The sequence below is a fragment of the Plutella xylostella genome, chromosome 29, assembly GCF_932276165.1.
Source record: "Plutella xylostella chromosome 29, ilPluXylo3.1, whole genome shotgun sequence".
In the NCBI taxonomy this organism is placed as follows: Eukaryota; Metazoa; Arthropoda; class Insecta; order Lepidoptera; family Plutellidae; genus Plutella; species Plutella xylostella.
In genome coordinates this window covers 10,474,258-10,501,967 of record NC_064009.1, presented here as the reverse complement: position 1 = coordinate 10,501,967, position 27,710 = coordinate 10,474,258, and the positions used below count along the sequence as shown (strand labels likewise).

The following is a 27,710-nucleotide window of genomic DNA, read 5'->3' as shown; positions in this document are numbered from 1 at the left end:
TAGGTACTTCTACACTACCCAACCTACCATCGGCATCGCCCTGAAAAAAACAGTCCGCATAAAAATTAAATCATGTTCACAAAAGCACCAACAAATCGTGCCGTGAAACCTCTTGGAGGGCGGAAAGTGAAGGTAAGGGCAGAGGGGAGCTGCCACCTGTTGCGGCAATCAATAGCACCAGCAGCGTCCATTGTTCCCAACACCCTCTGGTGCGAAGAACGACTGCGGGTTATGCGCGCCTGGTACTTTGCGGACTCGCCGAGTCAGTGACCTGATTGATCCTTTCGATAAACTTTAGGCTGCGTCATGCGTTCCTAGTAGACTACTGTTCTGTACTGTTCGCTGGTTTCAGGTTAGAGTGTTAGGACCAAACAACTTTGATAGTTCTGAAGTTGGGAGCGAATACACTTTTGCACCTAGTACCAAACTAACAAACCGACTATTCATTCTTTCAAAGATTGACACTTGGTAAGTTTGACAAAGCACAAAATTCAAAACTGTCAAGATGTTTGAATTGCACTGTACCTACTAGGCGCTGTATAACATAACGCTTCAAATTGCGAAGATGGAGCGTTAAACTAGCAAACTGTGCGCTCCATTAAAGCACCTAAATGGAGGTAGAAATGGAAGTTTACTATTGGGGATGCAGCGTTATGGAAACTAAACTTAAATTACGTTATGGTTTCTACGCATACGGGCGGACAGACGGACAAAACGATTCCATAAGGGTTCCGTCTTTTCAAATTTAGTACTTACGGAATCCATAAAACACGTTTGGATATGAATAAACAATAAAATTACGAGGGGAAAAGGTAGGTGGGCAGTTCTTCTTTTTAACCTACATAACTTAGTCTCCATCAGTTATGAAGAAAAAATCATGAGTTTTTCAAATATTTATTTATTTATTTATATTTCAGCGTGCATTGTACTAAAAACACAACGGCTGTGCACGTTTACAAAAATATAAATTTATATTTTTGTATTTAAAATTACGTTACAGAGTGGTAAATCCGCGTGACAGAGGTGTATTTCATACGAATCTTGGCTGTCTCCCGCCACTTCATCCTGCGCATATTCGATAATGTTACAAAAAATATATATGACGACATAAAATATAAAAATTTATTTAAACTCCAGAAGATATTACCTATTTAGTAAAACAAAATATATATTTTTAAATGATTTCAGAAATATTTTAAAAAAATGTTGAAAATTTGTCTCTTACTACCTAATGTTTTAGTAATTACATTCTGTCACGTAGGTTGCCATTTAAAATATTTGTTTGAGCCACTCGTCCTTATTGCCATCGATCAGAGTTTAAGGTCTCCTTTTCTCCTTGGTAAGATTTCCCCTTTGAGATCCAGACACCGCGTATCGGCCACCCGCAAAGTGTGACAGGAGGTGCGTGTGTTTATTCGGCGACAGCTTCGTCACGTAGGTAATTGTTAAAATAAAATACAATTAAATTATTATTTTGTTATTTACTCATTGGTAATAACAAGTACTTTGCAATCAACATGTGAATATTACACTTTATGTTCCTGTTTAAATGCTAATCGACTTTGCAACACATTTTACCCCTCTGTCACACGACAAATCTGTCACATTCTTACGAAACACTCCAACCTGAGGAAATTCATCAAAGAAAAATTGAAGAGAAACTACACGTTTTGGTTAAAGTAAGAAGTGAAAGCAACGTCCAATACACTTGCGCTGCATTAATAAAAAGTTTCGTTTGTGAAAAAGGTAATTTCGTGCTATTGTTCTCAAGAACAGACGATGAATGTGGTAGACTGTTTAATATGGTGGAGAATGATTTATCGGATGTTTGATGATAACATTAAAGTCCTTCCAGCTTCTAAGGCAATTCAAAAAGGAAAGAGTATTTTTTTCAAGTTCTAAGAGCCACTGCTGTATTTTCGAAATATGGCTGGTTAAAACTTTAACAAATTACGTAATTTTCCATTATGTTACTTAAATTTTAGGTTGCCGAAAATATTATTTGTGCAGATAAACACTATTTTATGTAGTTGGAACAAATTTGTCCTTTAAGTTCCTGAAATACGGATATTTCACTCTCCAGAGGTTCTCAAGTGTGATTTCATTAGTTATACTAATAATAAAGATATCTCCAGTAATTTTTTTGACTAACTTGAAACCATAATGATTTATATGTAAGTTACTAAATTATTATTTTTAAATAAAACTGTTTTATTCCAAAACGCTGCCGCATATTTAATAGAATAACAACTATGTCACATCGTTTACCACTCTGTAACGATTGGTGTCTCCTGGTAGTCAACTTATTTTTGGTCGTTTATATGTTCTGTTATAAATAGTGCAACTTTGGAAAAAACATATTAAATTTAGTAATTGATGTTAACGTCTATGCTGTTAATTTTTGACTGTAATTAGTAGCGAAAAAATATTTATAGCAAAAACAAGCTTCATTTTGGCTGAAATTGTGACAGAGTGGTAATAACTACTTAATAAATATTTTGTTATTACTAAAAATCCATTCCTTCATATGTTTTGCTAAAATGGTATTTTGTTTATTAACGTATCAAAAAAGTTTCATTTTAATCGACGAAGACTATTTCGTTAAAATAAAATAAAAGATTCTGTGACGAAGGTGTAATTTTCTTTGCATTATCCACATATTATGTTCTGAAAATCTTGAAAAAATACTTAAACTTCGCGGCCAACCACCTTTTTCGATAGAATAGAAATGTAGCTATCATAAAAATTATTAGAGTTCACCAAAAAGCTAAAGTTATTTTTTTCAAATTCGGGATAATTTTTTATCCATTATGTAGGTTAAAAAGAAGAACTGCCCAGGTAAGTATTTGATCGTGTTGAAGGGGACACACATCTCTGTAACCTTTAAAAATACGAAGGTACCTACTTATATCCATATAGCCAGTGGCAAATGTTTCTTGGTCGATTACTACCTAATACACTATCTATTTCAGGTAAGTACTTACTTAATAGGAAACAAAAATTTGGTAAAAATAAGGCGGTAAGTCGAAAACCGCATGGAAAGGGGATACCGGGGGCATACAGAGTAATACAGACACAGTTGTAAAATCGATAACCGGAAATTCTTAGCAACTTGAACTTGGCACGAGACGCTTAAACGAGTTCAAGTAAGTTAATCTAGGAGTTGGACTGTGCAGCCAAGATACACACATGGTTTATTATATAAGTACTTACAGTTCATGAAAAACTATAAGTAGAATAAGATTTTTGTTGAGTTATTAGGTGAGTATTGGATATATGACTGGACTCACTATTCTACTTTATTAACTTTACACACAAAACAAAATAACTTCACCATTGGTCTATCCTGAGTAGTGATGGGATTTTACCCGGTAAATACCCAATGTTGGGTTTTTTCCCGGGTAAATTCCCGGGAAAATACCCGATTGGGTAAATATTTGGGTTTTTTCAGATGAAACACATGGCCACGTATATACAGTATAAACTCCATGTAATGTCACTCGATTTAATGACAATCTCCTTAAAGCGTCGATAACACTTCACTTTGGTTGGTTTAGCGCCCTCTAGAGGCCATAAAGTGATGATCGAAAAAATAATATTTTTCCAACTATTACGTGTAGGGTATCAAATGAAAGGACTTGTGAAGCACATTACAAAAATATGCATATTGTAGGTATTTAAATCACAACACCAAAATTATTGAAATAAAAAATGTTCATAAAATAAAACCCGACTGCTGACATAAAATTTCATAAAATTTGAACAACTAAAAAGTTACAAATAAAAAAATATAATTATAAACAAACAAAAAACCCGACTGCACGCTAAAAAGATGAAAACAAGCCCCAATGTCAATGGAAAGTATCGCAGGCGGCGACCAACTTGACCGCACAAAGTACCAAAGTAACATTCAGCTAAATGGCTTCAGCTCTGCTGGTCCCCGCCTGCGATACTTTCCATTAAAATTGGGGCTTGTTTTCATATTTTTAGCGTGCAGTCGCGTTTTTTGTTTGTTTATAATTATTTCAATATTTTTAACTTTTTTTTTCATTGGTGGTATTTTTTAGTAATTTTCTTTCGATAGGATAGATTAATAGATTTTGACTACAGATCACGATCAATACGGTAGCATATCCGAGTCAAAAGTTACACTAATTACAAATCTGGGTTTTCAGCAAAATGATCTCAAAATTGTGGGAAGCCCCCCCTTATCCCCACAATGCCATACTGTTCTTACTTATTTAAATCTGTTCTTTGAAATCTCAGCTCTCCAGTGGTATAAATTAATTAAAGATGCTTACGCTTACGATATTTCAAAAGATATAACGAAAACGGTGATGCCCATATTTTTGGGGGTACAACTTTCTAAGATACATCAAAACCATAGACGTTCATCGTATTCGCTCGGTTCACAAACCTCAGAGTATTCAGGGTTGAGATGTATGGCCTCGCTTTCCTCGGCACTTTACACTTTAGGGAATCCTGGTAATGTTTGTGCTGCCTCGCTTCGCTCGGCACTCTACATTTTGGGAAATACAGGGTCGGTTTGAATGGCCTCGCTTCGCTCGGCTCTTTAGGGTTAAGAAAATGCCGATAAGGTCAGGCTTTGAGGAAAAAAAATATCAACCCTGCATTTCCTTGAGCCTTGAGAGCCAAACCGATATTTGTTTAAACACAGATATTTGTTCTCGGGTCTTGGATGTGCCCGTAAAATGGCAATAGGCCCGCCCCCTATTACATTGGGACTAACATAACACTCCGGCGAAAAGTGGGTGCAGCAATGCACCTTTGCCTACGCCGCAAGGGAGTACATTAGTACAAGGCGTGAGTGTGTGTGTGACTTTTTTTTGAGAGCCGAGCAAAGCGACGCCATACACTTCAACCCTGCATTGCCCAAAGCCTGACCTTATCGCCAGTTTCTAAACCCTAAAGAGCCGAGCGAAGCGAGGCCATTCAAACCGAATATCATAAAACTTAGAGTGCCGAGCGAAGCGAGGCAGCACAAACATAACCAGGAATCCCTAAAGTGTAAAGTGCCGAGCGAAGCGAGGCCGTATATCTCAACCCTGCATACTCTCAAGCTTTGAGAACAGAGCAAAACGAGGCAATACAAATGTAACCGGTATTTCCTAAACCCTTGAGAGCCGAGCGAAGCGAGGCAATACATACTTAACCGGCATATATCTCAATCCTGCATACTCTGAAGCTTAGAGAACCGAGCGAAGCGAGGCAATACAAATTTAACTGGCACTTTTTAATTTAAGAACCGAGCAAAGCGAGGCCTTACAAACTTACCCACATTTCTTAAATAACTGAGCAAAGAGAGGCGGCAGAGTACAAAAGAAACTGGCATTTACAAAAACCCTAAAGAATCAAACCCGCATTTCCTAAAATCTGGAGAACCAGTCTATGAACTACGAACTCCGTCTCGTTATGGTTTCGCCGATCGAGTTTCTATGAATATGGTACCTGGTAATATGGTAATAATTATGTTTAATCGCAGTGTACAGTATTTGTCACACCGCCGCGGGTCGGTTCTTATAGATCAAAATACGTAATAGTAACAAATATGAAAATACCCGACGTTTGGGTTTTTTCCCATATAAATACCCGGTTTTTTCCCAAATGGGAAAAAACCTGGGTATTTTCCCATCGGGTTTTTACCCAGCGCCCATCTCTAATCCTGAGTATCCTGACTTGAGGTTTAGCAGGAAGGCACGTGTCATTAAAAACATTGTCACTACATTATAGAAGCACTTCTGCCACTTTCTGCAGTCTTTGCACGTAATTTTCGCTGAACCAGACAATTTACAATGACATGTTTGGAGAAGTCTCCTTTTCCGACAATATATGTGGTTTATTTGATGGGCGAAGAAATACTGGTGCGGTTGACGAGCGAAACTGAAGTCAAGACAATGGCTAAGAAATATGTTATGTTATGATTAACGCGAACGTACGTTAATTATTGTTCCAAGACGGTTCTACTGTCTTCCAATTTGATTGTAATGAGAAGAGACATAGGATAGTACCTGTTTATTGTATATTATGAGTTTTCGAGTAGGACTCAATAAGTTTACAATTTTGCATTGAGTTTTACTGCATATCGAAAAGTAAGGCAAAACTTTTTATTCTAATACACTAACGTCAATAAAGTACGAAAGCTTATGCATAGTATATGTGGTTTTATTAGAAACAGAATTCCCGACCCATATTTTCTAGTTAAATGACGAGAGCACGCACGCCCCTATATTTGCCGCTTGCATCTATAAACGTAATTCAATTAAAGTATAATATTATGAACCATATTGCGCGAATAATAACCATTTACTCACCGACCAATTGCATACATTTCCTTTGTTGAATAATATGAAGTAACATTAAAAGTTACATTAGCAATTCCTTAGGTAAGCCATGCTGATAACAGTAATACAAAAAAGATATCCTAAATTGGTTGAACCACGAACTAAGTTGATGCAAACTCTAAGTAACTACTAAATAGTTAGAAAGTTAATTATTCTCAAATAATATCACCCTATTATTGATTTTAAGATAGGTAGCTTTTATAAGAACTAGTCAACAAAAGAAACACACATGCGTAACACAATCCAACAAAACACAGACCAGTAGCAGAAAACAAACAAGACCATAACACAAAGCTATAAAATCTAGCAGGAAACACAAGCAACAATCATATCATCCGAGGAACAGAACAGGCAGTCGTTAATATGAGTAGCCACTGCCGTCACGCTTACTGCGTCCACTTCTATTACTTCTACAGAACTTGTTCGGAATTCGTATCAACACTGATTGTATGGGAAGCGGAGACGTTCCTAGCAATCAGCCAGGCGGCTTAATGCCAACCTTCACCTTGCTATTAGCCCGCTTGAATGAAGAAGCGACACAGGAAGAAGTAAACGAGTGTATGTTAGATTTTCCGGAAGATAATCGGAGAATTTGGTTTGGAAATAAACTATGGGGTTTGCCAGTAACAACCGTCAAAATTCACGTATGATTAAATAAACTACAATGCCTAAGTGGAAGACGAAGGTGTTATGCCCCACGCTCCTCCTCCACCTAGTTTTTGACGATCAACTTAGAAATAACTTGTATATACTTACCTACTAACTATTAACTAGTTAGATATAATACACACATATAATATAATATAATACTGTGATTAACTACATACATTTATCATAATATTACGTTTTAGATATGATAAAAGATATCCAAAGAAAAACTTCACTTAGAACAACTGTTTTAAAATCTAGACGCGTGAGTGTATTCCGGTGCAGCTGACACACAGCGACACACAGCGACAATGGCCTCGTAAACAATGGAGCAGATTACACCCGCAAAGGAACAAGAAGGATAGAAGCTTTCGAATAAAACCGACGCGGGCCAATGAAGATTCTTCCCGTAATTACTTCAGGGACACGGAGCTATGAGAAAGACTTTGAAATTATTTTAAATACAATTTCTGTTTTAAATAAGGTTAGTGATATTACAAATAGATTTTCTATCAAATGAAATGATGAGTTTGTGTTTGCTTTTTCGGCAATACGTGCTTCGTAACTTGTGATACATTACGGTACTTTAGCATGTTATAGCATAGCATAACATCTTAAACCATACCAACGGTTACCTCCTTATCAAACTACACATTTGAACTGCAAGATAACGTGAAACTGCTTGAGATATCTCACGTCCTAAATCTTTTCCCCCAATAGCAAAATATCACAACAATTTTTTCTTTAACCCTCCAGTTTCCCGGCTCGTTTCGGACGCGTGGAGCCAACAGTTGAGAGGTGCGCCGAGCACTTAATCTTGTTTATCTCCCACGGAACACGTCGCAGGCCCAAGAGGGTTACTCTATACTGACGAAAAACGAACGAGAGCTCTGGTGCAATCGGCAATACAGCGAGTTATAGTCCTGGCTCGCGTAGCAGCGCTCCGAAACATAGTTTTTTTTGTTATAAGTATAATTATGTAGAGTGACCCCCCAGGATGTGTTGTTATACAAAGGACGGGGTGTAAAGGCTTCAACAATGCACCCGCATACACGCCGCTCGCCACACACCGACACAAATATTGGCCTTTATCAACATGACTCATAATAACCATTACGAAGTTATTACTGTAAACAGCGATTACTAAACCATCATCAGCAACAGTCCAAACATTATTGTAATGTTTAGATCGTTAAATTACTTCAGCTTTCGATTAACCCATTTCCGCAGCGCTGTTTACATCTAAATGGTGGTTTACAGAGAACGCAATGTTTGCATTCAAAACACAACACGACTAAAATGGGACAAATCTCGGTTGGGATTTAGAGAAAAACCCAGCTCGCTCGTTTTAACGAAACATGGTCTCTTTTTAAAAGGATTACGCGCAAAGTGGATGGAATTAATAGACGCAATAAGGGTTAGTGGTTGCTTAGTGCTGTTTGTACAATGAACATTTTCCAACTTCCGCAAACATCATTTGAGTCTATTGTACTTAGTTAGGTAAGTATACCGACCGTTTTGAATATGAAAGCTAAAAGTTGCAGAAAGCTCTTTTCATCATTGACAAGAGTGCCTTCGAGCATTAAATTATCTTTGCAGTGTTTTTCTCTTGGTCTGTTTATTTACATTACGTTGGATGAGCGCACGTAATTTTGTATGCAAATTGCGTTTTGTCTTACTCTCGAGAGTCTCGAGTCTACAAAAGGTACGCCGACAAGATTTCTTATGTTAATAAAGTCTTTCTTTCCTTACACATCAGTGTCTATTCCGCGCACCAGCAAACCTTGTGTTACATTGAGCCACAGACGCCAAAACCCGCAAATTCATCACAGAACTGTGTCGATCACTCCATTTAATTATTGGGCAATTTTTCCGGCCTCATGATCGTCTGTCGAGCGTGCTTCGGAGGGAATATTTACGGGAAGGCGAGCGCCCTCATGTCGCCTGACGCGTGGGGCGCCGCGATCAATACCGCAGGGCTTCCCTGCGGCTCCTGCCAGCACGGTGACTCCGCACCCACACGCACAAACAGAAGGGCTAGCATGGGGCGCAAGACGGGCACGTCAAGACGTGACATCAGTTTTGAGTCGCGCTTACTCACATCGCGCGGCCTCGAGAGAAAGCTTTTGTCACGTCTTATCTGCGTGTATCTCGCGACCCGTGCTAGGCTAGCAGGCCGTGGGGTGGCTCTCGCCAAAGCTTTGGCCCGCGTCTGTATAGTGGGGCGGTGAATAGAAAACTTTCTGTGAAGATAGCGTACTGCCCGTTTCGTCGATAAATTTGTAGCGTTCAGAAAGCGTCGTAATTCATAACAGCTGAATTGCAACTTATTCTCTTATACTTAAGAGTCTTCCAAAAGGTCAATAGAAGACCCAATTTGAATGCCCAACACGGACTGAGCTTACCATAATTACTTACTTACTCATTTCTTGGAAGAAATTAGTGTTCGCGAGTTTCTGGACGTTTTACTAGCTCAACGAACTTTGTCATCAGAATTTTCCAGGACAAGGATTTGACTTCAGAAAAGTTTCTCGGCTAATAATTAATATCACTTTTACAAGTTTTGTCGTGGTCTTTCCTCGTATTGTCTAGCCTTGTTACACCGTTGAGTTCATGAATTCTGTTTGAGTTTCTGACTCGACGATCTAAGAGCTGGTTTACTTGAGTCTCCTTTTAATAATCCTACGTCTGCACTTGAGATTGAAATCTTATTCCGTCTCGAGTCTAGACCTAACAAAAATATTGTCTCTTCTTCGAAAGCTTCATGTCATTGTTTACGTTAATTTTTACCCTACAGGTAGGTACTTTAATTACTACCTACTGTTCTACTATAGTTATAAATGTGTGTTTCATCAATATGATTCTTTCAGGGACTACAATAACTAAAACTTATATCTTGGCAAACATGGTAACTATGGTATTAAAGGTTAGCAACGCGTACAATAAAAGCATTTTCTTAGCGAACTAAATGTAACTTTATGAATCGAATAGAGCCACAGTTTTATGAACATGGAGAACCTAAGTATTCAGTATATGGGGCAATTTGGTACTTTATTGCGAGGGTTGGGCAACTTTGGGGAGAAAATATGTCATGGAATAGTTATATGAAGGTATGTAGGTAATGTTATGCTTTGTAATACCATTTTCTTGAATATGCATTGAGTGTAACTGAATCTCATTGCGAAAAGTTGTATCACTTAAAAGCTTTTATGTACTCATGAGGATTGCAGCTTGGGAAAGCAATAAGCAAAAGTAGTAAAGTTTATGGAGCATCAAATTGGAATATCTAGTACGGACAGTGCGTTTTTCATCCGAAAGAACTCAAGATTTTCTATCTTGAGAACTTGAGATAGAAAATATATCACTATACTTACAGCCATTTTTACAAATAAAATATATGAAATAAATCTACAAATAGGTACTAACAGATCCAAATACGAACCTCGGGAAGCGATTCATTTAGAAAAATATACACGTTTTCATTTGGAACTATTCAGGGACAAGTTAGGAGTAAATGTAATGTACGGCAGGTACGGAAGTTCGCTACAGATTTATCGCCTCATTGCGGACAACGAGACTAAATGCCTGCGACGGATGCAGCTGAAACTCCGTTGTTTCAGCGAAATGCACCGGGGAAATTACACGAAATATAAGAAAAAGTACTAGCTAGTGCTGCAAAATTCAATAAACCTGAATGGGGTTTTCCAAGCCACAAATTTGCATTAGGCAGTCATATCAAGGATTCCGCTCGCGACACATAATTTACGTCACCATTTTAGCATTCAAATTGGTCCCTAAACTGAATTCAGCGCATAAATAAGGGTTTTATGGTGCCAAATTATTATGTACCGTACCTATAAAGATAAAGCTTCAACTAAGTAAGTTGAAAGAAGGCGGCGAACTAATTAGCTATTTTTGTGTTATGCGACGTTTATTTATGGATATCTCAAAGCGAAGAAAGAAATATGGATGAGAGTTAAGAAGCACGCTTCTGCATTCACCAGAGACGAGTGTCACTTAAATTAAAAATGATATATCATCTGCTTTACAAGCTATTAAGGAGATGAGATGACCGAGGGGAGCAATTAACCAAATTATAGTTTGGTTTAAATTTATTATTTCCGAACGGGTCTGGCGGACCGGTCACCACATCCGTCCAAATGTGTCTCGAGTCCCGACACCTGCCTCAATTAATTCCATAAAAATGTGCGCCATTGTTCCCCAACATCCCCTGTCGCGCCCATTATGCCCCGGCGGTATTATGGTATACAGTTTCAAATGCCCCCTCGAGATTGGGTTTGTATGTAAATACATTCACTAAGTATTTTGGAGTGTACTCTGAAGCCAGTAGTAACTCATAATTTGTAGTTCGGTGGAAAAGCCCTCCGCATTCAAACCTCGAGAGGGCAGTTGAATACATTTTTATACACGGGTTCGGTTGAGCCATATGGGGTGTTCCCAGGCCCACATATCCCTACATAAAATACAGCTATTTATAGTTACCTAACCTAAGTATAGAACGAGTATAAGGTAGTGTTCCTATTTCCACACTAATCTAAAACTAATATATAAAATTATTGACTGTGGGAAACATATTGGTAACCTTACAAAAATATTTACCTAGCCAGAGAGATATAATTTAACGACCGTTTTGAGAGGTAATTAGTTTAAATTTATGAATACTTATAGCTAAGAACATTAACTAAACACGGAAGCAAGCCCAACAGATTCACAGATTAACGGCAATAAAAATAATGAACTTAATAGTCACGATATTTATAAACAAACGTACTTAGCTTTTTTTGTAAAAAGAGGAACATGAACTCCGTGACCATAATGTTAACAAAAACACATCGGCAAGTAATCAATTTGAATCTCATTGTTACGTTCTCAGCCTGTGTCTTTAACACAACGCAGTAAAGGTCCCAATTCACTGAACAGAGGTGGCATTATCGATGATCATTTCTATCGCAAGCACGACCTCTTTCGATACCCACGAACGGAACGCCAGCGCTTGCATACAAAACGGAACGCATTTCTAATGAGCCATCTCATTCCACTAGCTAGGAAAGCGCTCAGTTTTACAATGGAACAATTTATAGAAACCGGCGTGACTTTACTGCTATAGTTTATCAACATGATACGGAATATAAATAATAAAACATAATCGTAAATTTTTCAGCAAAGAAACAACGAAAAACTTAGAAGATAATGTAAACAGTGAAGGTGTGGATAGATAAAGTGCTTTTAATGAAGAGACCGGCGACTGCACGGTAGATTAAACGCCACATAACTCTGGCAAAGTTGTGAGAACAAAATCTAAACACGAGCGTCTCTTTACGTCTGGCCCCAGTATAGAGGGAGCTTTGAAGTGTTCTCGAATACTTCAAGTGTGAAATAAAGGTGCCTACTAGACTCTAGACAAAATAAACCAACGCCACCACTGAAAAACTGATGAAACTAGACAGTGAACTATGAACCTACGAAATAGAAACTAGACACAAAAGTCTGTACAACATTAATCTCTGTATCAGTCTGCCCGTACATTTGACGGGAATTGATTCTAAAATAGAACAACGGAAATCTTCAAAAACCTGTAGGTTCCTACTTTAGATAGTTAGTAGAAGAGTTCCTACCATAAAAGTAAATTAACTTTATGGTTTCTACAGTGTTGTGAGAAAGTGAAGCTTTTCCGAGAGTTGTGATGATGTAGCGCATGAAAGTGTTACTTATTACATTGTCCAGTTTTAGCAGTAATATTGTTCGATTACGTTTAATGGCTGCGTGTTATGTGAAACAGTCAGTTCGCGTTAGGTAGCCGCCAGCCGCGCGTTGCGGTGTATCAACAATGGCCATGTTTTATCTATTCGCGACACCAGCCGCACGCGTGGTCCATGTGATATGTGGTCGTAGCGTGTGTGTTGAAATTGAAATAGTACGTATTACGTAATGTCGGCACTAGGTAGTAGGTACGTCTAGCCAGCGCGCTGTAATTATGCAGGTGTTCGCCAGCCGTAATGACTGGCTAAGCGTTTGAATCTGCCGAACTGGTTTCAGAATTGACTAACGCACTAGATAACTGGATATACTTACTGCAAACTTAAAGTAAGTAGGTTCTTAATGATTGTTCCACTATACGTTTTCGTGATACAAAGCGGATTTAAGTGGACAGTACAAACAAAAGGCGAATACAAAACGCTGTGTGCTACTCGCATGTTCGTGAACGGTAGCAGCCGGCGGCAAGGCCGTTTATGAGAGTGAATGCAGCCGTCCTGGGGGGTTACTCTACACTGGCGAAAAACGTACGAGAACTGTCGTGCTATCGGCACGTTATACAAGGAGGTAGAGTCGTGGCTCACGCAGCAGCGCTTCGGAACTTCGTTTTTGTCAGTATAGAGTGACCCCACTGCAGCGGGCATCACACGCTCAATTGCCTCGAGCCGGCAGCAGTTTCCACCAGGCTACCTCGCAATGTACCGCGTAGCTAGGCGTATTGATCTATTCACCCAGCGCCACTCTGATACACTACAGCGGTATTAATCAACTGCAGATGCGCCCAAATAAATAACACTACACGCCCACAAAACAGCACCTGCTATTTATCATCCGCCCGATGTATTCGGAACAGATTCGCGAATATGGAGATAAAAGAATGCATCTAAATATTTGCACCATAAAACGTCAGTTTCTGAGCACGGATTCCCCAGACGTTGCAGATGGCTCGCCATTCAAATAAGAAGTTGCTCGAGATGCGAGTGCAATATTCTAAGCGCTTGGTATTTCGGTCGCTCGGTATGAACCAACGTGCAACTAAGTAAGTACATAACTTTGGAGATTCCTATTCTTAGCATAATATGTACCGAATAACGTTCGATACGCAAACGGCAAATCGTATCTAACTCTGTCTGTATACTTACAGGGAGGAGCTTGTAACAAAAATAAAAATGAAATTTCAGAGAGCAAAGTTGCCGGAATGTGAAACCGAAAAAGACAACATTGTGCTGAGGCGGGCGACGTTAAATTCTCAACAATTACGCGGGAAAATAATACGGATTTTCCTCGCGAATGAATTTTAAAAATGCAGCCATGTTGCCGGGAAATGCTTGGCGACGGGGGCAGCGTGCGTGCGTGGAGGAGAAAACACATTTAGCGTGATGTCAAAAGGTCCCTGTGAGGTGCTCAGCTTGTATTAATTTCGCTGACTAGCTGTGATGCTGTGAACTCTTTACTTTTCATGAGCGAATGTCATTTTGCCTGCTTTATGCAGTAAGAGACACTTGGCTGTGGAGGCACCATGTGTATGTGCCAAGAGATTAAAAGATCTACCCTTTACTTATCCAGGCAACTGCTATTTTAGCTCTACATAATATGCTTAGCAAGGCATTTTCATTGGACGTAAGTATTTCCAGTCACGCTCGCTCTGAAATATTTTTTCAGAATGATTTATAGCAACAAACCTAGCACAATAATATATTATTTTGCTGACAAGATAAATGGCTGCTAGATTTATTTGTCGCAAGTGACGATTTCATCCCAGCCCGAGACGTGGCAAAAAAGGTCCCCAGAAACAAATGACGTCCTAAGGCCCTAGATTTACGCTCCTTCGACATCATCTCAACACTGCTACGTCATACTTACAGTATTTCACTAAATTTTCTACATAATTACGTCGTGTGCCAGAGAATGTCGAGTTGTCGAGTGAGCGAAAATTGCCCGCAGATCTTCCACAAATAATCAAGGAGTGTTAATTACTATTATTCGGTGGTGGTAAGCCCACTGGTCGACTATACGGCTACATTCACACGACTAGGTCCACGAACTTGGTACTGCATTGTATTTATAGCTCGGTGCAAGACCGCCGCCATATGCGAGCTCGAGTTTCATCCGTGAGCTATATTTTATTCGCAACGGTATTAGTGCATGTGAAAGCAATGAGAAATGCGCTAAGCATTAAATGAGAGGTGTCGGTCGGTATGCTGTTTCCAGTGGCGATAATAAATAGAGCACTATTATTTATTATGTTACGAATCATTGAAGTGGTTTTGCTTATCTTAATAAATAATAGGGATGGGCCGAAATTCGGTAGACATTCGGTTTAACCGAACTTCGGCAGGTTTAACCGAACTTCGGTATTCGGCCGAAATTCGGTGTAAAATGCCGAACATTCGGCACACCTATTTCTTTAATTTTGTATGAAATAAGTACAATGTGGAATTGTCAGAGACGTTTTAGTTGTCTGGTACCGAGTCTACCTGTAAAGATTCGCACATATCAGTTTTGATTCAGTGCCGGCACAGGTCCGGCGCAGTTCTGTGTCAGTGTTTCAGAGTTGCTTCAATGATATTCACACATGTCAGTGGAGCTTCAATGATAATTTTACGACCCTTCAGTGAAAACGGTTACGTCGTCAACTAATTTTAATTTGTTTAAATAGAATTTCAATCCAATTGTTTAAAATACAAGTAGCTTTGCATGCAATCATTTAGAAAAAAGTTTTTTTTGTTTTTAACTAAATTTCAAATAATTTGTATTCATATTTCTAATCAATGTATACTTTGCGTGCGACAAACCATATAAAATACCACATTTTTACGAACCAATTCCATCAAACCATCATCCTCCATTTATGGATGGCGGATAGACATGTATGAAAGAATACTTATCACTGACACAGAAAATCGCCGCACCAGTGCGGGCCCTGAAGCAACACTGATCTGTGGAAATTGGCCTTAATGCTTTTTGAATGGCTCTGAAATCGCGAAAAAACTACTGTTTCATAGTAAAGTTAAATACGTCATTAACAAACTTAAATTTATAGAACAACTGTATTCGTATTTTCGGGGTTTCATTGACAAATTATGAACCTGTTCAGTATTTATCGGCTACATTTCCTTGCCTTCGGGAGCTTTACTGCGGAAATTCCACCCTGTATAATAGAATTACAAAGGCAACAAATTGAACCGAATGTTCGGCCGAACTTCGGCCGAACTTTTAATTTTAACCGAATGTTCGGCCGAAGCCGAACTTCGGTTCAATCCACATTCGGCTCATCACTAATAAATAAGTATCTACTATAGCTTATTGTATTCCTTGGTAACATAATTTCTTAAGCACTTCTGATGAGTCTGCTCACACTGTTACTTACGCACACAAGCTTCGTAAAAATAATATTATCGAATATGAAGTAGTAACTTAACTTTGCACCTTTTCGTCAAATAAATAATGTCCCTTGATGTGACCCCTAAAATTTTCTGCTTGTTAGATCTGTCTGGAAAATTTTGTTACGTGCTCGATCATTGTACCTACACACATTGTCTCATTGTCTCTCGATAACTTTATTTTCAAGACATTATGCAAAGTGTTTACGTCACTCATCAAATTACTCAAGCACATTTATGTTACTTATCTGAGATTTCTGATTCACATCGTTTCTGAAATGACTTTGTTTTTGCAAAGTGTCACAAAAAATATGAATTATAGAATAACACAAATATGAAACAACAACATTTATTTAACAAGCCAAATGAAGCGACTTTATCAAACCCCTTCAGTAAGTATAGGTAGATTAGAATCGAAAATGTAAGAGGTGGCCTTCAACTTAGGTATATCGACATAAGTAACATCAACTATCACAGTCATGGGAATGGAACGCTATGAGAGTCCAGTCCTCTTTTCACTGCAGAAATCTGTTAGTAAATGGACTGCATTGAAAGCAAACTATAATATTTTCAGTAAGTATAAATAAGTGGAATATTATGATGTAATTTTATTTACAGTTTGTGATGATTGATAATGTTCAATTTCCAAATTGTAGATAGAGAAAGGTGATAATTACTGATAATTAAAACCTTTTTACACGTTGTACAATATTCTAGACCATAGAAATAGAACCAAAGAAATTGGCCCAAAAATATATCCACTTAACTAATTGGGTGAGTAAAAACTATTGAATAACTATAAGAAACTTAGCAAGTATTTTTAATCTCCACTTTTCTATAGCTTCTTAAAAAATATTTCAACCAAGTTTTAGCGATTGACCTAAATAAGGTAAACGAAGAGTAGTGACTCTGCTTACCAGATGGCCTACAAACTGGTATCTCGACATTCTTTAATGTCTGATTGAGTCTTACTGATGATCCAGTTTGCGTAAACGCAGGTGCTACTGACAATATGGCCAGTGGAAGACGAATTATTGGGATAAAAGTTAAAATAAAACTCTCAGAAGCCACGTAAGGATTCAAGGAATGACAGCTGATTTTGTTGTTCCTTAGGACTGGTTTGCTGCGTTTAAAAGGCGGTCCTTTGGAACATTTCTACCTTTCAAGAGTAGGTACACAATGCGTTCGTTCCCCGAAGGAATCTGACAAATATAACACTGAGTCATCAAAGTTCCGAGTTCCGACCAATCTATGACGGATTATGTAACTACCATACCAATATCTACATAATTATTAGGACACCTGTTACTATGACCGTTATATCCTAATCTGAACTTCCTAACTTAATATCCTAACTAATCCTAACTAATATTATAAATGCGAAAGTAACTGTGTCTGTCTGTTACTCTTTCACGCCAAAACTACTAAACGGATTTGAATGAAATTTGGTATACATACGGTCTAGACCCTGGGAAAGAACATAGGCTACTTTTTATCCCGGAATTCCCACGGGAAAGCTTTTTAAGGCGAAGCGAAGCTCGCGGGAACAGCTATATAATATTATATATAAATGCGAAAGTAACTGTGTCTGTTTGTCTGTCTGTCTGTTACTCTTTCACGCCAAAACTACTGAACGGATTTGAATGAAATTTGGTATACATATGGTCTAGACCTTGAGAAATAACATAGGCTACTTTTTATCCCGGAATTCCCACGGGAAAACTTTTTAAGTCGAAGCGAAGCTCGCGGGAACAGCTAGTTATACATATAAGGAGACATTCTATACAATCCGATAATAACGATCACAGATTTCCTAAAAATATCGTAGGTAATCCTGACCGCCACTGTCGATTTTCCTCAAACGACTCCTCTGGGACGACGAAGGCCTAATGGCCGAAACTTTATCCGGGCGAAGGACCAACTAGGGCATGCAATACCGGTAATATTTTCAATACCGGTATTGAGTTCCGGTATTAGAACTCAATACCGGGATCCCGGTATTAATACCGGTATTAGATTTCCTTGTTATAAATGGCATATATTTTGTTTAAAGGTCGTATAGGGCAAAATACAACAAGAAAAAGCAATCAAATTCTGTATTATGTAATATTTTTTACGAGAATTGAGTATTAGAGTTAAAATTTTAGAATACATGGACAAAAAGTAGGTTTCCAAAGGCCAAAAACCGCATGTAGCGGTTGAAAACAAGTGCACTTTCATAGTATATAGGAGCACAAGGCTAACTATATCTTAATCGCTTGATTTATAGCCAAAAAAATGTCCGATTCCGGTATTACTTCAATACCGGTATTAACTTTTAATACCGGTATTGAAAAAGCGTGGATTTTGTCCGGGATCCCGGTATTACGCAATACCGGTATTGCGGTATTGCATGCCCTAGGACCAACCCAATACTCGCAGTCGCAGACCTTTTGATCTTCATCGTTAAATACATCAAACTGGCAAATCGCACAGATGTTGAGCGGAATTTGCTGAGCGGAAAATATGAAATAATACTCGGTTATTACAAGCTAAACAATGTGGCTATAAGGAACGGAGACAATGGTAAGGTCCCAGTGTGAAGTTTAGTTCAGTTTGCGGAGTCTAACGGACGTGAGAAGCCCCTTTGGCTGACGGTCCACGATCAGCTATTCAGTGCTAATAGGCAGCCTGCGAATAATGACTGTAATTTGGTCGAGTTTGAGTCGAGACGAATCGGCCGCGGGGCGTCTATGACCGCCATTGTTCAACTTCTACAACGAATCTTTTCATTTTACTACTCAGCAAAGTTGAATTGTTATTGTCAATAATATCGAATGACCCTTGTTCGCCTATAGAACCCGGTGGCCCTAAAGCCAAGCAACGCCGATATTAAGTTTCAGCCGTCTGCGATCGGCGATTCCGCAATACCCCACAGGGTATGAGAAGTTATAATCATAAAATCATATAACATTTCTCTATGTACCCAGCAGTTAGGTATACTTTTATTTAGCGACTGACGGCTCCAAGTGGTAACTAGACTAATCGTTAGGGCCTTCAGAGTTATTGTACTTAATAATTGTAATTATAGTGGTAAAGGTATTTACGGGGTGAAGGAAAGGGCGTTGCTCGGCCAGCCGGTGATCCACACCTAATATATTCGTCACGCGAGGGTTGCTTTGAAGGAGGAAATCCTATAACCCCGTTCTCCCTTTGTTGGCTTGTCGTGGAGATTATCTAGGAAGAAATGTAAATGTTCGTGGTTTAAGGTTGCGTTACGCGTCGATTGACTGAAAGCCATAAGGTCGAAGGATGGAATGGAATTTGAAGGAGTTCTTAAAACACGAGGGTTCTCTTGGTAATAATATTAATAATAGTAAGGAGCGAATAACAAATAGTGCTGACATACCGCTGTCTCGCTAGAAAAACATGTACTTCAGTATAAGTATGTAGTGAGACTGAACCAGCTACTGTGCGTACCTAAGTAATTATGGAGACTTATGAGAAAGCTAACCTGAACAGAGAGCTTTTCGACATGACGTACCTGCGAAGAAAAAACATGCTTTGGTTAGATTAAGTATAGGTAAGTATACATACAAATAGAAGTGTGTAAGTAATTATTCTACTAAACAAAATATGTACATATAAGTAAAGTAAAATAATATAAAGTAGACCCATAAAATTAACATTATTTGACAAAGAGGAACACCTATTGTATACTTACTTATTTGTAAGTACCTACTAAGTAGATACGGTGGCAATAATTAAAATTAAGTAAGTAGGTGATAGATACCTACTCAACTATTTATGCATATTATGTGCGGCTAACAAAGCTGTCAAAATCTGTTATTTAACCATGTATTATATCAATTTAGGTAACTCGACTAACTTACGAATTACGCAACTTTTACAGAGAAACTACTCATTTGCAAATAATGTAATGTAATAATAAACTGGCTTTATTACTCTGCTCAATTACATCTGGGAATTAACCGCCTTATCAGTATCTACAATCTTGTTGTTGGCCAATGATATTTATTATTAGCTGGTTAAGTAGCTTTTCATTGTGGAACCTACTTATTTTAATTACTTATGTGTTATGTATACTTAATTTGAATCGCACGAGTTGTAAGTATTATTGGCTGCATATTTTGTTTCCATATTTCAAAGGAGAATGCCTAAATCTAGGGCCATGGCCATGACCCACCAGAGCTGCCATTGATGAAACATAAATACTGATGTGTAGCCCATGACTACATTATATTATGGTGTAAACTTTATTATTATGAATGAAGCATGGGAAAACGAAGATATAGGTGCTGAAAGATCAAGTCTTTGTACTGTACAAGATGTTTCTCTCGAGCTAAGTATCGTTTTTAAAAGTGGTTTAGATTTTTTTAAACTATTTTTCTCTCGTATAGAACACTATTGTCACTGAATAAAAATAGGTTTGCTTAGTGGCTGCAAAGCGAGTTAGCCATTCTCTTTTAAGTTTTAATTTAACTAATCAGTACTTAATTAAAATGACTTAAGTACTTTACTACATTCAGAATTACCTAGGTATTGGTCCTGGTCCCATTATTTAAATTATTAAACGTATCTCTTTGGCTGCTACCCTTCTTTTTTCAGTCAGCAAAGCCAAGACATATCACATCCCGCTATCGATACCAAAACATGGATGTTATCGACAGATTGTTGATGTCATTTTATCGGTAGTATTTTGGTAACGGACAGTCGGGGTCATTGGCCCCGGTGACGTTTGGTTCCGAGCTTGTTCCGAGTTTGAATTGCGATGTTTTATCAAGGTACCGTTTCCACGGTTTTACTGCCACAGAATTCATGTTACATTACAAGTTTCGGAGTTTGCTTTTGAGGAATAGCCGGTTGCCTAAACAAGTTTAGATGTTCGGATTACTTGGATCACTGTTGAGGTCTCAGATGAATTCCTACTTCATACCTGTGATGTAGAGTTAGTTATGTAAGTACTTAAGTTTGTTGTTCCGAAGCAAAACTTCATCTCATAGTACTTAATGTACTTCGGCGTTGGATAGATCGCGTTGTTACCGAAAAACAACAAAATTTTTACGAACTTTGAGTTACTTACATAATATCTATAACGTTAAGAGTAGGTAAGTAAATCATTATATTTTCTTAAGTATTCTGCTCACATTTCAATCAACGCCTCAAACTCTTCTTAATGACGAAGCCACCCGACACCCTTAACGCGATCACCATCTTTGATGTCTTTAACTAATGATATACGGCACTCGGAGCTATTTCCAACATCGCTCTTTCACTCAAAATATCTCCTACTTCATACATAACTCCATCTTCATAACCTCAACCCGAAATCTTACAAAACACTTAAAATCCTACAGAATAAGGTTGTAAATTGTAAATGGTTTGCCCACGAACTGTTTTTGTTCGATGGTCCAGTTATTTTTAAAGGGTTCCGTAAGTAATGCTGCAGCAGATAAAACAACAGTTTAACATTACCGAGATCCGGCAGTTAAAGCTAAAAAGACATAGTAGTTTAACGCTTTCAACATACTTGCTCCGTTATAGCCATTATTTATTTCGGATTTCAAGTGCCCATGATACTAAAAGCGATACATCGTAACCAGCGATGGCTGTTATATCTCAAGAAGGTAATAGAGTTGATTACGTTGATGCTATTACTACACCTACTGACTATCCCTGTTATGCATAAAAAAAGCTTTTGAATTGTTTTGTCACTCTCTGGCAAAGAATAATAAGTTCTTTGCTTTGTATAATTAGATACTAAAATAAAGTATAGGAAATCAGTTTATAATGTTTAAGAAAAAAATATTTGTTAGAATATGAAACCCTGGATTAACACATATATGATATTTTTTATAGCGGAATTCCTACAGGAAAACTTTTTTAGGTAAAAGGGCCTTACGGGCAACAGCTAGTTTAATCTCAGTGTGGATGACGCCCACTTGAACAGATCAGCGTTAATTCCGAATGAATCGATTGAGACGAATAAACGCTTTCGATTCCCACGCTTCCTATTAAAAATTGTGGGTATTAAAACTGTTACTTACAACTATTCCCTTATTAGCTAGGTATACTTGAAAGTTACTAATGGGAGGCCAGACTTGAGGCTAATAACCTTTTTTACGAGTTTAAGAAGAGGTAGTTATTTCTATTTTGTAATTAAGTAATAGCTTAGTAAAATGCGGATCCGCTATCCATTAGTAATTAGTATTTTAAGAGTCAATTCAAATCCTATTATAAACCAGTATTTCGTGTCTTGCTCCATTTAGCGAATACTTTTATGTGGGGCATGGTGAACCGGGGCTTTCACCTTTGAATGTCACTAAAATATCCTTTTTAATGTCACATGTATAAGAACTTGCTTATTAACTGGATATAATTTGCCGCAGCCTTGGTCATTCAACTGAGAGTAATTAGAGGCAATCACATACAAACATCTCGGATCCGTTAGGTAGCGACGCAACATTGAAATTCCTCTAATAGACACGGTGGCATCCTTGGAACCTCTGAGTAATGACTATTCGTAGTTCGTACGACCGTAAAGTACATCTAAACATGTAAATAATAACTTCCAGTTCCGAGAACCGCCTAATGCGATCGCTAAGCTGCAATAAACAGTAATCACCGGCCATCACGAGCCACGCTTCCGTCAACGCAAATAATACAAAATATAATCGACGGAATTTCCCAGCCGAAATGTAAATTGCTATTTTATTTTTGAAGCAAAATGGCATTCACATGTGCATCAAACTTTGTTCGAAATTGTTTCCATGACACCGACACCCTTTACATGCATGAAGGAGAAACAGTTTTTGCCATAGACTTACCCCCTTATTCATAGAAAAGTTACAAGACGTTTTAACTAATATGCTGTTTTGTCCCTCTCTGTCAAAGACCATATTGTTCTTTGTCGGAGAGGGACAAAACAGTTTATTAGTTAAAACGTTCTGTAACTTCTCTATGAATAAGGGGGTTAGTATATACTGGCGTAAGTATATACTAAGTCTATAGTTTTTACGCATCTTCATCATTCAAATTTGCTTTCATAGTGTCCGTGAACCAATGTCCCGCTATTACATTACATTGCGAAATATAGTTGATGAGATCTCCTACCTACATGCACTGACAGGCGATCGATGCAAGATATCGCCACCTAACCAGCTTAATCTGCTGAGCGACAAGGTGATGACATTGTTCTGTCCATTCAAGTACCAACATGGGCCATTGAAGGAGCTAACTAGACAAACTCTTGACTAGTTCCCATGGCACCCGATGTCACAAATCATCAGCGAGGCATTCAATTACATTCGTTGTCCGCATTGAGAAATCTTTGATCTGAGAACGGTGCAGTCATAGTATGTAGATAAGACATGGTTGGATTGTATTAGTGTCAAGATCATTAGACATGCTGAGGACGCGCTGGGGTCAGGAGTGTTCGTGGAAGTTTCGCAACGACTTGCCGACGTCCCACGTCCGTAGTTGCCCTCACGCCTCCCGCCCGCTGATAATGAAGGCCTATCCACATGTGTGTGGGCAATGAACCGGCAACGTGGGCTGAACGCTCCACTGTTGAATATTGAGCGTTCGGGGTCCAACGCTCGCGACACTGTTTGTCCCGGAGAATCGTAAATTCAAATCGGAAGGTGCACAATACAAAAGGCACGGACGGTTCAGCCCATCTCCATCAATTTCCATATAAAATAGATGCAGCCTGCGGGCAGGAAATGGTGGCTACGATGCGAGACACTATCGTGGTGAAGCTCGTCGCGTTCGTCAGATATTGATCGCATTCCACCAGACGGTACGACAGTACGAAAGATTGTTATTGGTGGCTATGGCTTAACGTATTCCATTTGCACCCAATAGATTTACAATAAGTTGCAATAATGACTTTTCTCTAGTCAAAGTATTAAATTATTATTTACGTACCTACTTATTTTATTACTGAACCTACAGTTAATTTATGATTGATATGATTTACAGAATGGGTGGCTAATTAACACTATGCTAAGACTAAGAAGAAATGGGTAACACCGTGCGAGTTTATTTTATCAAAGCTATAAATATTAGGGATCTCGCAGGTATAAATATTAATGGCAAACAAAAACTCATAGACAGGTCGGTGACCTTTGATCCAACTGTTTATTTTGTTGGTGTAATTAGAAATGCCATGACTAATATGCATTCTAGAGGCAGACACTAGACATAATACTAAAGAATAAAACATTAACAAAAGCAATGTCGAGAAGCTCCCTTACAATGCTGAGGATTAAATCACCATAAAGAAAAATGGCCTCCAATGAAAAGAAGTGATCAATCACAGCATATAAACAGAGCAGAAAATACAGTTGAGAGCAAAGATACCGACAAAATAAACATTAACCCTAATACAAGTGTAATTATCTAATTATACATAGTTATGTTATGGAAAAACTTAGTTTTAGATGTTTCATATAGCACGTCATTGCACGGGACATTAGCGCCGGATCACTGCTGGAAGATGAAATTGGTTTCTGGTCAATTAAAAATAATTAACGCGTTAAAAGCGGCAACTATTCGGAAAGCGTATCTGAGCGCGGCCGTGCATTCAGCTCACTCGATCATTGAAGTACGCCTACCTATCTACGTGTTACTTATCTGAACCATACAGTATAATTTCTAGAGTATGGCGAGTAAACCTGATTTACAAACAATAATTTCGTGAGTGTAACTTGAAAACTATTGACGCTTGTACGACATAAGATGTGGATGGTACCTAAAACAATATACTGATTTGGGTGATCATGCAATAAATAATCACAGTATAAAATGATGAATTTATACGCGAATTAAGCAAGTTACATAAAATAACTATAAATCGATTGCATTATTATGATTGACAAGGACAATAATTCCAGTGTAAATATTGACTATTGACTGCCCTAGCTGCAATGGATCAACGACCCATCATTGACTGTAAGTGATGGAAATTATTACAGAGTTGCAGACAATGGACATAATAATGATTGAGATGTTTTGCGATTCAATTGACAACTGTTTTATAATAAGTCTAGCTTGAATAACTAGCAAACAAAGTTCATATAACACGAAATAAATAGCATAGAGACTAGCTAAGCCAATCAGTTCTTCACACCGTACCGAATCAAATCGAGTATGTTATCAAAAAATAAAATGGTTTTATTCACAAAGTTTACGCATGTCTGGCATTTACAAAAACGATAAAAATTACAATTAGGTATAAGTTTTTTTCAGTTAAAAAGCAATTGATCTTATAGTAAAAATTAATAAGAGGTTAGTACCCAAGTAAGGTATATGTTATACAGTAAGTTAAAACGCACGCAACAACATAAAGTCAACTTGTAATTTTCAAAAGTACCTATTCAAATATTTCATTCTGCAATAATTATTATATGTTGTTAATGATACGTTATCAAACTGATAGATAGTAATAAATATTAAGATAATACAAACAGCGTTACTCATCAAATCAAACATTTAATGGAAGAGATTGTTTACGATAGTATCAGTATTCAAAATCTCTTATCGTCCAGCGATTATAAAAATAACAAACCGCTTTTACTTTTTACATGAAATTGCAATTCTCTAAACAGCAATATACCGTAATTGTATAGGCATTATAATATTACACCATCCGTTTCTCCATATAAAGTAGTTAATCTGGATTTAAATATGTTTTAATTCATACTGAAACCTGTGGAGACAAATTGGGCCTACCAACTGGAAGTGGTTACAAACTAATCTCATGGTGTATTTATTCAGGGTCTCCCTCCCTGGACAAATAAAGGCGGCCATGTCTAAACAATTCAATGCAAGTTGAGACACGCTTGATAGCCGTCTTATCTTAGCTGCTAAACTGTAGTTGAGGGCCAATCATTTAAGGCTTTGTGCTAGTTTACATAAAGTTACATTGGGTACCAGTATTGGGCACATCATATTATTAAATTTCAATATTGGTTTGTATAACAAATAACAATGAGTCAAAAGAAAATATTTGTACAGAAATTATAAACTTTAGACAGAGATAACGTTTAAGAACATTGGAATGTTAAACACTGCCTAGCACAACAATATTGCGAGATATTTGTAGGTAAGTGATTAAAATTAAAGCAGCCATGTCTATTTCGGGAATAACTCCGGTGTGGCAGTCCCACGGATCTCTCCCCTAGAGCGGCCGGTTGCAACCCCTCGCCGAGTTCAGTTGTTTGCTACTTCCTCTCTCGCTTCATCCTATTCCTCTCCTTGTCCGGCATCATGGGCTAATTAAATATTTATGTCATCGACGACCCTCTTGCCTCTTCTATGGCTATTAATTAAAATACCCTTCAGTGTAAACTGTAGGAGCATAGATTGAGAATAAGAGGTCATTAGTATTGTTAGCAAGCAAGCATGCATGAATCAAGTTAATCAAGCTTTTAAGGTTAGAAGAATACTCATTTTTGCAATGACATTTCTTAAAAGAGCCACACACTAAACTACAAAGCAGGCAAACAAATAAAAGTATCAGAATAACGTACCTGTAAACCGACAAAGGTTCTAATCCCTCGGTAACATCCCACAGATGGGCATAAACATCGCCTACCGAGATAAAGTAAACGGAACTGACACAACTGGCCCGTCAACAATAACCACCGTTGGCAGATTCGAGATGAATCAGACTAATTATCGAAAAAAACACTGTTTCACTTGCACTAGTTCAAAATGAGGATGTAACTTTGAGAAACAGATGGCACTTCATGATAATTTGTGTAAAAGCTCGGGTTGCGGTAAGCTTTTGTTTCCGTTCGACGTGCGTACCGCTCGGCAGTCGGGGGGCAACTGACTGCAGAGGAGAGCGGCGCGGGGCGCGGGGGCACGCGGGGTGCCGCGGGGCGCGGGCGGGGGCGCGTCGCTCCGAGGGGCGTCGAACCATCCTTGTTCCATTGACGCTGATATGATAACGAACGTATAACATTCTGTGAGGTAAATGAGGTTCCGTTTTCGTGCGAGATCGATGTACCTACTACCTACCTACTGTACCTAGTATTATTTTGGTCCAGTTATTTTTTTCTAAACATAAATAGGTGTTCAGAATAGAATATTAAATTTGTCCCTTTTCAGTAGGTAGGCCCGTGTCAAGCTCCAGTGCAATATTTTAAGGTTTCATCGACATAAGGGCTCTTACCTACTACGTACCTACTTACGAGGTAAAGGACCCATGAGATTAATAAAATGATTACCTAATTGTATAAGGATCCCTATTGTTCATGATCAAAATTACTACCTACCTACTATCTATATTCAATCATTATCCTATAAGTACTTACTATATTATTATTATATTCAATATCCAATATTTGTATCCATAGGCAGCTGTTTTTTTGTTCCAGCTCCCGAATACCTATGATGTACCTATAATCTTCTGAAATTCTATTAATGTTTAATGTTATTTCCCGAAGTCTCTTCTAAGCCAAAATAAACAAACGAAGAGAAATTCTTAGTTTTATTTTTTGAGAAATATCTACTCGAGCTACAGGAAATATCA

The 27,710-nt window shown here is 38.1% G+C and overlaps 1 protein-coding gene across 2 annotated transcripts in view; it reads right to left on the bottom strand.

The window, feature by feature from the left end:
- LOC105388402 (tyrosine-protein kinase Src64B) overlaps positions 1-27,013 on the bottom strand; it is a 42,556-nt gene extending 15,543 nt beyond the window's left edge. For both annotated transcript variants that reach the window (XM_011559302.3, XM_011559303.3), the window contains exon 1: positions 26,704-27,013. The gene's annotated coding sequence lies outside the window, so the exon portion shown is untranslated. The remainder of the gene's footprint in view (positions 1-26,703) is intronic.
- Positions 27,014-27,710: the final 697 nt, after the last annotated feature.